This window comes from Chiloscyllium punctatum, chromosome 4, assembly GCF_047496795.1.
Source record: "Chiloscyllium punctatum isolate Juve2018m chromosome 4, sChiPun1.3, whole genome shotgun sequence".
NCBI classification, from domain to species: domain Eukaryota; kingdom Metazoa; phylum Chordata; class Chondrichthyes; order Orectolobiformes; family Hemiscylliidae; genus Chiloscyllium; species Chiloscyllium punctatum.
In genome coordinates this window covers 135,951,117-135,961,786 of record NC_092742.1, presented here as the reverse complement: position 1 = coordinate 135,961,786, position 10,670 = coordinate 135,951,117, and the positions used below count along the sequence as shown (strand labels likewise).

The 10,670-nt window shown below is 44.9% G+C and overlaps 1 long non-coding RNA gene across 1 annotated transcript; it reads right to left on the bottom strand.

The window, feature by feature from the left end:
* Nucleotides 1-2,139: 2,139 nt before the first annotated feature.
* LOC140475971 (uncharacterized) lies at nucleotides 2,140-7,576 on the bottom strand. Its single transcript, XR_011960388.1, has 3 exons — nucleotides 7,540-7,576; nucleotides 6,434-6,540; nucleotides 2,140-2,289 (listed from the first exon to the last, which is right to left on the bottom strand). It is a non-coding gene; the product is annotated as an uncharacterized lncRNA (long non-coding RNA).
* Between the last annotated feature and the right edge of the window lie 3,094 nt (nucleotides 7,577-10,670).

Sequence of the window (10,670 nt, the reverse complement as noted above, 5' to 3'; positions counted from 1 at the left end):
CATCCAGCAGAGATTTCCCTGCCCACCCAAACATCTCACCTATTGTGTCCCTTGCTCTCAGGACACCAAATTGTGGAATATTTCATGGAACATTTCTGGGACACATGAACCAACCAACCCCACCGCCCTGTGGCTGACCACTTTGGCTATCCCCAACCCCCTCCGCCACCATGCTGCCAAGGACATGCAAGTCCTCCATCCAGAATCCGAGCCACCCGACACCTGGAGGAAGAATACCTGATCTACCAACCACACAGCATCAAGGTTTCCTCATCTCCCCTCCCCCAACTTATCTCAGATTCAACCCTCAAACTCAGCACTGGCCTCTTGAACAGTCCCACCTGCCCATCTTCCTTCCCAATTATTTATTCCATCCTCTCACAACTACCGTCCATCTACAACCACCTATTGCCTCCCTTGCTCCCTTCCCCCCAACCCCAAACACCCCTCCCGATTTATCTCTCGCCCGTATTCCACCACCCACATTTCTGATGAAGTGCTGACATTCCCAATACGTCAATTCTCCTGCTCCTTGGATGCTGCCTGACCTGCTGTGCTTTTCCAGAGCCACACTTTAACACAAACTGGAAGAACAACACCTCATCTCCCACTCAGGAACCCTGCAATCATCTGGCTTCAACAACAAATTCAATAATTTTTGGTCCTGAACTCTCCGACGTCCTCGTGTCTTTGACCCCTACCCCACATACCAGGCCTTGTTATTACGTCGCCTACCATTACACACTACCTATGGTTAGCCACTAAGAGTCCCCATAAACAGCTATTCACCCTCCCCCCGTCAGATCGTTATTCACTCCTTTGTCCAACTGCTCTTATCTCTCTCTTTGGCCTCTACCTCCACTTATCATTTACTCGTTAACCCCTACCTTCTGCATAAAAACAGACTTTTTTTCTCAGTAACATCAGTTCCTGAGGAAGCGTCACTGGATCGAAATGCGAACTGATTTCTTTTCACAGATGCTGCCTGATCTGCTGAGCTTTTCCAGTACCTTCTGGTTGTTGTGTGTGATTTACAGCATCCGAAGTTCTTTTGGTTCTAATTTACCCGGAGTATCTAATTCAGATTCAACAGACTGAAACAGTGTTTATCAACCTTCCCAGTCCACACTAACTCCATCTCTCTCCCACTATCTGTTGTCTCTCCCACTCCTTCACATTCAGTCCCCCCTCACAGTGACACTGCGCCTGCAAAGCTGATGGTCATGTGTTGGCCTGCTGGACCTACCCCTCATTCACTCCCATTGGCTGGAGGATCAAGCCAACTCTCCTATTGGTCTGAAGCTGTGTCAATCAGCCAGGCCCCATTGTGACCTGGGTGATGGGATCCTCCCAGGTGCATCAGAGGTTGAGGGGTGACCTCAGACAGTGATGTTTAGTGCAACTGTTGCTCGATGCTATCACCCACAGGGTTCAGAGCAGCTGGGTCTGTGCGAACCACAGATCGCCCACACATTGGGAAGGGTGGCAGGGTCCCTGAGAGGGGGCAAAGGAGATTTACCAGGATGGTTCAAGGAATGGGGGATTTTAGTCGCAGAATTTGTGGGGCTTTTTGAACATAAATTGTTCACGTGACATGTGTGTTGCTAATACACATCAAAAATAACAATTAATGGACTCTCCATTTCAACCTCTCCCCTTGCTGCGCTGTGGTAATATTCACGTTAACCACTACCAGACATCTCTCTCTAATGACAGCGCAGTCCTATGGTTTGGTAGAACAATGGTGACTTGATCTTTTACACAGTGATGCCACTGTGCCTCGAGGAATGCTGAAGGTGGTGGATGGGAAACCACTCAAGTACAGTGCTTTATCGTGGAGGATGTTCACTTTCTTTAATATTGTTGGGGGTGGGGGTGGTGGTTCACTGATGCAGGCAAGTGGAGAATGTTCCAACACAATCCTGATGTGTACCTTATAGAGAGCGAACAGACATTGGGGAATCAGCAGTTTGGAAAAACTGAGATTGTTCTCCTTGTAGCAAAGGAAATTTGGGAAGTTGTGACAAAGCGGTTTACAAAAGTTACACGTTGTAATAATAAACCTTAGACCCATCAGCTCATTATACAAGGGTTACAGGACACATGTTGAAGATTTGGGAAGATCTATTGAGAGGATGGTTTGATTCAAAGGAGATCTTTTATTCAGCAAATGGTATTGATCTGGAACACAATACTCTCACACAATATGAATATCCAGGTCCTGATGAATGGAGTAATTCTGTCAGAGTTTGGCGTTACAATGACTGAGATTACCATCTGAATATCTGCCTGTAATACAAGTTTATAAAATCAGTCACTGTCAGTTCAAGTTTGAAACTCATACAATCCCCTTCTCCTGGCCCAGGAGGACTGTACACATTACCCCTGGTGGAGGTCAGCAGGCACTTCAAGGGCAAATCTATGTGGGTTTCTATGAGTTTCCACATTGGAACTTCATGTGACTGAACATGGGACAGAATATCCCAAGATTCAGTGAGATATGGAGAGCAGGATTTCCTTCCTTTTTGTTCTTCCATTCTGCCGCTGTGCCTCCTCAATAAGACATGGGGTGTGAAAGGCTCATGCAGCTCGATGGGCAAGTTGTCTCCATTCTGACCAATGGGCAGCAAGCTCCTCCCAGTCATGAAACTGAGTATCCCTGAAAGATAGCAACTGCGCATGCATCCCACTGCCCAATACCCACAGTACATGTTTCAAATAATAAGGGGGGAAATCTCCGAGAAAAGGCATAACAGGAAAGTTCCAAAAGGATTATAAACAGTTTACAGAGAGATATTCACAGGAAACCTGGGCAACAAGTTGGCAAATAGAGTATAACTTGGGATAAACTGTAGAAAGCTGCACCACAAAGGGACTGGGGTAAAATGAGCAGGAAACACAGAAAGCGAGCACACAGTTACAACAGGTAATCAGGAAGGGGAATGGAATGCTGTCCCTTATTTCAAAGAGTTTGCAATATAAGAGTTTGGAGTATATACCTTAGGGCAACTAAACAAATGGCGAGTGAGACCACATCTGGAGTAACGTGAACAGATTTGGGCCCTTTAGTTAACCAAACAGAGCATTTCAGAGAAGATCCATTGGGATGATCCCTGTTTTGAAGGGATTATCCTGTAAGCAATGGCTGAATAAATTGGGAATCTACTCACTGGACTTTGGAAGAATGAGAGGTAATCTCTTTGAAACATACAGGATTCTGTCAAGGTTTGACAGGGTAAATAAGGAGAGGATGTGTCTCATTATGGGTTGGTCTTGAACCAGATTCTGTGTCAGTCGCGGAATCAAGGGTTCTGTTTCAGATTTGTCAAGTTAAAGACAACAGTGAGAAGGAGACAAGCAACGTTTTAGAGATTGGAATTCCTGGTGTTTGTGATTGTGTCGATGTCTGATCAGATGGCCACCTTGGGCTCAGATATAAAAGCAATATTGTGAAGAATGTAGTTCTGCCTCAGACACTTCCCAGTGAGAGGGAGGGACACAGCAGTAAGGGAAATGAATTTGGAATAGCAACTGAAGGCAATGGGTTTAACAATTACAGTGTTTCATTAGAGTGAATTGCAGCTAATCGAAGTGTGGTAAGCAGTTTGATAACTGAGTAACAGTGGAGTAATGGAGAGGGATGATGGGGAGGGAGAGCTGGACATTGTCAGTGTACATGTGAAACCTAACAGTGCTTTTGGGCGAAGTTACCTCCTGGCAGTACGTAGGTGAGAAACAGGACAGACCAAGGATAGACCCTGGAGGGACACCAAATACAATGAATTCAGAAAGGAAAGGGAGAGTGGAGATGGAGCACGATTTTCCAATGATGGTGAGGTCAAATATTAGGTTTTAGCAGAATGACAGAGAAGGACATAACCAGAAAAGACAGACAGACAGATCATTGAACAATATCTGTGTTTTGCAAAGTTGGGGGTGGGGGGGTGGGGTGGAGGGCGGTAACAAGCAGGAGAATGAGACAGAGATTTGGAATGTCCATCATTTAGCTACTCTAGGGTAAATGGTCAAGAAAATCTTGATAAGAGACTCTAGGAAATGCAAGTTTAGGAGTAAAATGAGGAGCAGCCTTGTGAGGCAGTGTGGCTCTGTGGGCTAGTGGAGAGGGAGGAAAGAAGCAGAGGCAGCTGATCGGATTGTCTCAATGTCATTGACAGAGAAACTCCATGTGCTCCTCACTCTTGTTGTTGGAAGGGAGGATGGAGGAGACAGGATAATAGACATTGTTTTCGAAATAAAAACAAAACAAAACCTGTGATAGTGATTCTAAAAATAAGTGAACAAACCTGTCGTATTTATCATTTATCAAGAATATTAAAATATACAACTGAAGTTCAGGTTTGAATCCCAAATTGGTAGAGGGTGGCTCTGAAGTCAAGAAATAAAAAGGAAACTGGAATGAAGAATCTACCGTTTGTCAAGGAACCATTGGGGATGTTTTTTCTGCCATTGACAATGTCCTTGAGGGAAAGAAACCCGACAGTGGCCCATCAAATCACTCATTGTATTAATCACTGCACAGTCTCAACAAAGGACGGCACAGTGGCTAGCACTGCTGCCTCATAGTGCTAGAGACCCGGGTTCAATTCCTGCCTCAGGCGACTGACTGTGTGGAGTTTGCACATTCTCCCCGTGTCCGCGTGGGTTTCCTCCGGGTGCTCCAGTTTCCTCCCACAATCCAGAAATGTACTAAATTGCCCGTACTGTTAGATGAAGGGGTAAATGTAGGGGAATGGGACTGGGTGTGTTGTGCTTCAGCGGGTCGGTGTGGACTTGTTGGGCCGAAATGCCTGTTTCCACACTAAGTAATCTAATCTAAAAGGAATGAAACTGGATGGACCACATTACATCTACCAATGCACGAGCAAATACAACCACACAATCAGCCCTCTTGACCCTGCAACTTCTGCCTCACTGTGGACCAACGACAGCAGCAGAACTGTACTCCAGCCCAATCTGAAATCACATGGCCTGATATCCCCCATCCATTAACATCAAGCCAGGGGAATGAACCCTGGTTCAATAGTGAATACAGGAGGGCATGCCAGAAGTACCAGGCATATGTTAAAATGAGGTGCCAACCTGGTGCAGCTACAAGCAGCACAAGCAACACCAAATAGAACTAAGTAATCCCATAAACAATGGATTAGATTGGAGTTATGCAGTTCTGCCACACCTAGTCAAGAATGATGATGGACAATGACAGCATCAGATATCCCACCCTTACTGGTGGAGGGGTCTCACACATCCATTCCACAGATAAGAGGACAGCATTTGCAGCAATTTTCAGCCAGCAGTGCTAAGTGGATGAGTCTTCTCCATTGGTCCCTGACATCACAGATATGAATCGAAATGGTTTAAAACTCATGTCAAATCAGATCAAGAAATGGATAAGCAGTGTAAAGGTTATGGACCCTGCCAATATTCTGGCAATAATACTGTTGGCTGTGCTCCAGAACCTGCTGCCCACCAAGGCAAGTACTGCTCCAGCACTGGCACCTACCGACTTTGTGGAACATTGCTCAGGGATGTTCCAACACAAAAACATAGGGCAGATCCAACTCAGCCAATTCCCCTCCATCAGTCCACACTCGCTCAGCAGTGAAGTGATGGAAGGTGTCATCAACAGTGCTGTCAAGCACCTGCTCAGCAATAACCTGCTCAGCGATGCCCAGTTTGGGTTCTGCCTGGGCCACTCAGTTCCTGAGCTTGTTACAGACTTGATTCACAAACTGACAAACAGCTGAATGAGATGAGAATGACAGGTCAGCCCCCCTCCAAGTCCACTATTTCGACTTCAGTGATATCACCTGACCTCACCACCGTCTCAGCTCATTTGCTGAAACTCTCATTCATTCCTTTTATTAACACTAGATTTCATTATCGAAACCCACTCCTGGCCAGCATCCCACATTCACCCTCCCGATAATCTAAAGAATATTGAAAACTCTACTGCTGAAGTGCTCACTTGTACCAGAACTTGCTGAACAATCAAAAGACTCCCATTTATAAGTGACAACAATTTACTTTTGCACCTTTGAAGTAATTCCTGGCTGTAATCATTCCTATCACCCTGCACCACACACCCTTTCATATCTCAATAACTCATTTTAGATCAGACTCTCAATCATGTGTTTATTTTTGAGTTCACCTGTGTGACTGTTTCTATAGACTCCAAGGGAACATGGTCTGGAATCCCCACTCTAACCCACTAAGATCTACTTTCTTCCTTTAAGGCATTATTGAAAAACTGCTTACTTGGCAATGGTTTTGGTCACTGGACACAATATTCTCCATCTGTCGCGTTTTGTCAAAATTCTCAATAATATATTTGTGAAATTCAAACCATGATGATTTGTACAGATATCTTCTACTCTTCAATATCGCTGAGTGAATACTCTGTAATGTCTCTTACCCAACCACATTGTGGGAGCACCTTCACCACACAAACTGCAGCAGTACAAGGAAGTCAAACATCACCCTCTCCACAGGCAACAAGGCTTTGGCATTGATCACTGGTTTCTGTGGACGGAGAAATACACAGTTGATGTTTCAGGGAGTGCAATATGAATCACAGGGAATGAAAATGGTGCAGAATTTGACTGTCAGAAATTGAAGGAAAATGCACTCGCTTATTGGACAAAAGAATTCTTGACTGTCAAAGATATTGTGGAAAAAATAATCTGATAATGGAACAGCATATGGTCACGAGCCAAGCAGCAGTGGACAATTCATTTACATTCCTGAAGAAGAGCTTATGCCCAAAACGTCGATTCTCCTGCTCCTCGGATGCTGCCTGGCCTGCTGTATTTTTCCAGCTCTACATTTTTCAATTCATTTACAAAACAGCTGTGAAAATAATAGTAAAATACTATACAGAGCAAAAATACACCCATGAGAGACTGAGGAAGCTAGATAGAGTTCACTTTTATGATCCTAAAGTCAAAGATGTCTCGCACAGAAACAGGCTTTTCAGTCCAACCTATGCCAACCAGATATCCTAGCTTAATCTATCTAAATTAACTCCTATCTGCCACTCCTCAGCCCATTGGCCCATCTGATCAATATCCCACTGTACTCTGAGATAACCTCCTTCATTGTCCGCAATACCTCCAATTTTGGTGTCACCTGCAAACTTACTAACTATACGTCCTCTATTCACATCAAAATCATTTAAATGAATGACGAAACAAATCCAGAACAAAATCAATTTCTCTGGGTTTGAATGTGCTCTGTATAAATCCTTCCCTCTGACTCTTTTTTACCAGGGAAGGCTGCACACACATCCCTCTGAACTTTGCCCCCAACAAAGCTGGCGGCCGCGCACGTGTCCAGTGAATCATTGCCCCGAATAAAGATGGCGGCGCTCACTCGAGCCGATTACTCAACGAGGCATTTTCCCGTTTGCTGCAAAAGTTTCAAATTTTTTATTTTCCGATGTGTACCAAATGATTGTAAAACCTCTCAGACCATACCAACACCATTCCCCTCCCGCTTCCTACTGTTTATTTCTTTCCTTACCGACAGCACATCCGCGCCCACCGCGAGGATGATCACGAGGTATAGTCTAGTCCCGCCCTCATTCACTGATTGGCCGGAGGACCAACTGACCCGCCAGGTCCTCCAGCTCCTCCCCTGACTTTCCATTGGTCCACCACTGACATCAATCACTTCTTCCGTCCAACCTGTCGATGTTAACCGGATATCCTAACCTAATCTATCCAAATTAAATCCTATCTGCCTGTCCTCAGCCCACTGGCCCATCTGATCAATATCCCATTGTATTCTGAGATAACCTTCTTCATTCTCCACAATACCAACTGTTGGCTGGAGCTTGCGCACTGCTTCATGGCTTTTGTTGCTGTTTATCAGTTACAAGAGTGAGGGACAAAGTTAAAAATCACACAACCACCTGATGAAGGACCAGCAAAGTAGTGCTTCCAAATAAACCTGTTGGACTATAACCTGGTGTTCTGTGAATTTTAATTTTGTCCATCCTAATCTAACACCAGCACCTCCAAATCACGAGTGATGGAGGCATGCATAACATAAGAACAAAAGATCGAGGAAAAGGAGAAGGCCATCCTGCCCTTAGAGCTTGCTCTACCATTCAATAAGATCATGGCTGATCATTTTGTGGATGCAGAACCATTTACCCACGTGCTCACCGTATTCCTTAATTAATTATTTCTTTTTTAAAAAAAATTAACAGCTTTAAAAACTTTCATTGAACTTGCATCAAATACTTCCCTGGGCAATGCACTCCATCGAGGTCAAGACATTCCTTCTCAATTCAATCCTAAATTTGCTGCTTCTAACTTTGTGATGATGCCCTCTTGTCCTAGCTTCACCTGCCAGTGGAAACATCCTCTCTACTTCTATTTTATTTATTCCATTCATTATTTTATATCTATCCATTCTTCTGAATTCCAATGAATATAATCCCAATCTACTCAATCTCTGTTAAGCCAAACCCCTCACCTCCGGAATCAACATAGTTAACCTCCTCTGCACCCCCTCCAGGGCCAGTACATCCTTGAGCATGTAAGGAGGTAAAAACTGCATGCAGTACTCCAGGTATGTCCACACCAAGACCCACTATAGCGAGAACATAACCTCTGCTTTTAAACACAATCCCTTCAGCAATGAAGGACAAAATTCCATTTGCCTTCTGAATTGATTATTATATCTGGTGACTAATCCTCCTGCAGAAGGATGTTCAGGTGCCTCTGCATAGCAAATAATGTAACTTTTTAAAAATTCAAGTAATAATCTTTTTATTAATGTTACTCCAACCAAAGAGTATGACTTTATATTTATGAACATAATATTCCACTTGCCAAGCCCTTGTCCACTCACTCAATGTATCTATGTTCCCCTGAAAAGTTTCCCAGTCCTCTGCACACTTTGCCCTGCTACTCATCTTAGTCTAATATGCAAACTTTGACACCCTACATGTGGTCCCCAACTCCGAATCATCTGTATCAATTCTAAATAATTGCAGTCCCAACACTGATCCTAGAGGCACGCTACTAGTTACTGATTGCCAGCCAGAATAACGCTTATTTATCCCCACTCTTTGCTTCCTGTTAGTCAACCAATCTTCCATCAAAGCTAATACTCTATCCCATGCACCCTTATATAATGCAACAGCCACTTGTGTGGCACCTTGTTGAAGGCCTTTTGGAAATCCAGGTACACCGCATCTACTGGGTCCCTGTTGTTCACCTTGTTCGAAATGTCTTCATAGAATTCCAAACGATTTGTCAAGCATGACCTGCTCTTCATGAATCCTTGCTCTGTCTGCCCAATGGGACAATTTGTATCGGGATTCCCTGCTATTTCTTCCTTGATAATAGACCCAAACATCTTTCCAACTACAGAGAATAAACTAACTGGTGTAGAATTCCCTATCTTTTGTCCACCGCCTTTTCTTACAGTCCTTCCTTTTCACTGGAATATGCCTTTGCTGAGCACTTCCTGAAATGTCTTTGAAAATCTTTCACTGCTCAGCAACTGTTCCACCATAAAATCTTTGCTTTCAGTCTACTTTATCCAGGTTCTCCCTCATTCCATTTTAGTTCCCCGTGTTCAAGCACAGGACCAAGGTATTAGATTTTACCTGCGCACTGGAGGAGAAAGTGAGGACTGCAGATGCTGGAGATCAGAGCTGAAAATGTGTTTCTGGAAAAGCGCAGCAGGTCAGGCAGCATCCAAGGAACAGGAGAATCGACGTTTCGGGCATAAGCCCTTCTTCAGGAATGAGGAAAGTGTGTCCAGCAGGCTAAGATAAAAGGTAGGGAGGAGGGACTTGGGGGAGGGGCGTTGGAAATATGATAGGTGGAAGGAGGTCAAAGTGAGAGTGATAGGCTGGAGTGGGGTTGGGGCAGAGAGGTCAGGAAGAAGATTGCAGGTTAGGAAGGCAGAGCTGAGTTCGAGTGATTTGACTGAGACAAGGTGGGGGGAGAGGAAATGAGGAAACTGATCCTGCCCCAACGAACCCATCTCTGCATACCTCGACACAGTCCTGGCCCCCTTAGTCCAAGAACTCCCCACCTACGTTCGGGACACCACCCACGCCCTTCACCTCCTCCATGATTTTCGTTTCCCCGGCCCCCAACGCCTTATCTTCACCAGTCCCTATACACCTCCATCCCCCAACACGAAGAACTCAAAGCCCTCCGCTTCTTCCTTTCCCACTATACCAACCAGTATCCTTCCACTGACACCCTCCTACGACTGACTGAACCGGTCCTCACCCTGAACAAGTTCTCTTTCCAATCCTCCCACTTCCTCCAAACCAAAGGAGTAGCCAAGAGCACCCGCATGGGCCCCAGCTATGCCTGCCTCTTCGTAGGATATGTGGAACATCGTCCGCAACTACACTGGCACCACCCCCCAACTTTCCTCGGCAACATCAATGACTGTATCAGCACTGCCTCATGCTCCCATGAGGAGGTTGAACAGTTCATCCTCTTTACCAACACCTTCCACCCCGACCTCAAATTCACTTGGACCATTTCAGACTCCTCCCTATAAAGGATAGGGTAGGAATAAGGCCAATCAAAGACAGAAGTGGGAAGTTCAGTGTGGACACTGGAAATCGGAGAGGTGCTAAACAAACATTTCTCATTGGTTTTCACTCAGGAAAA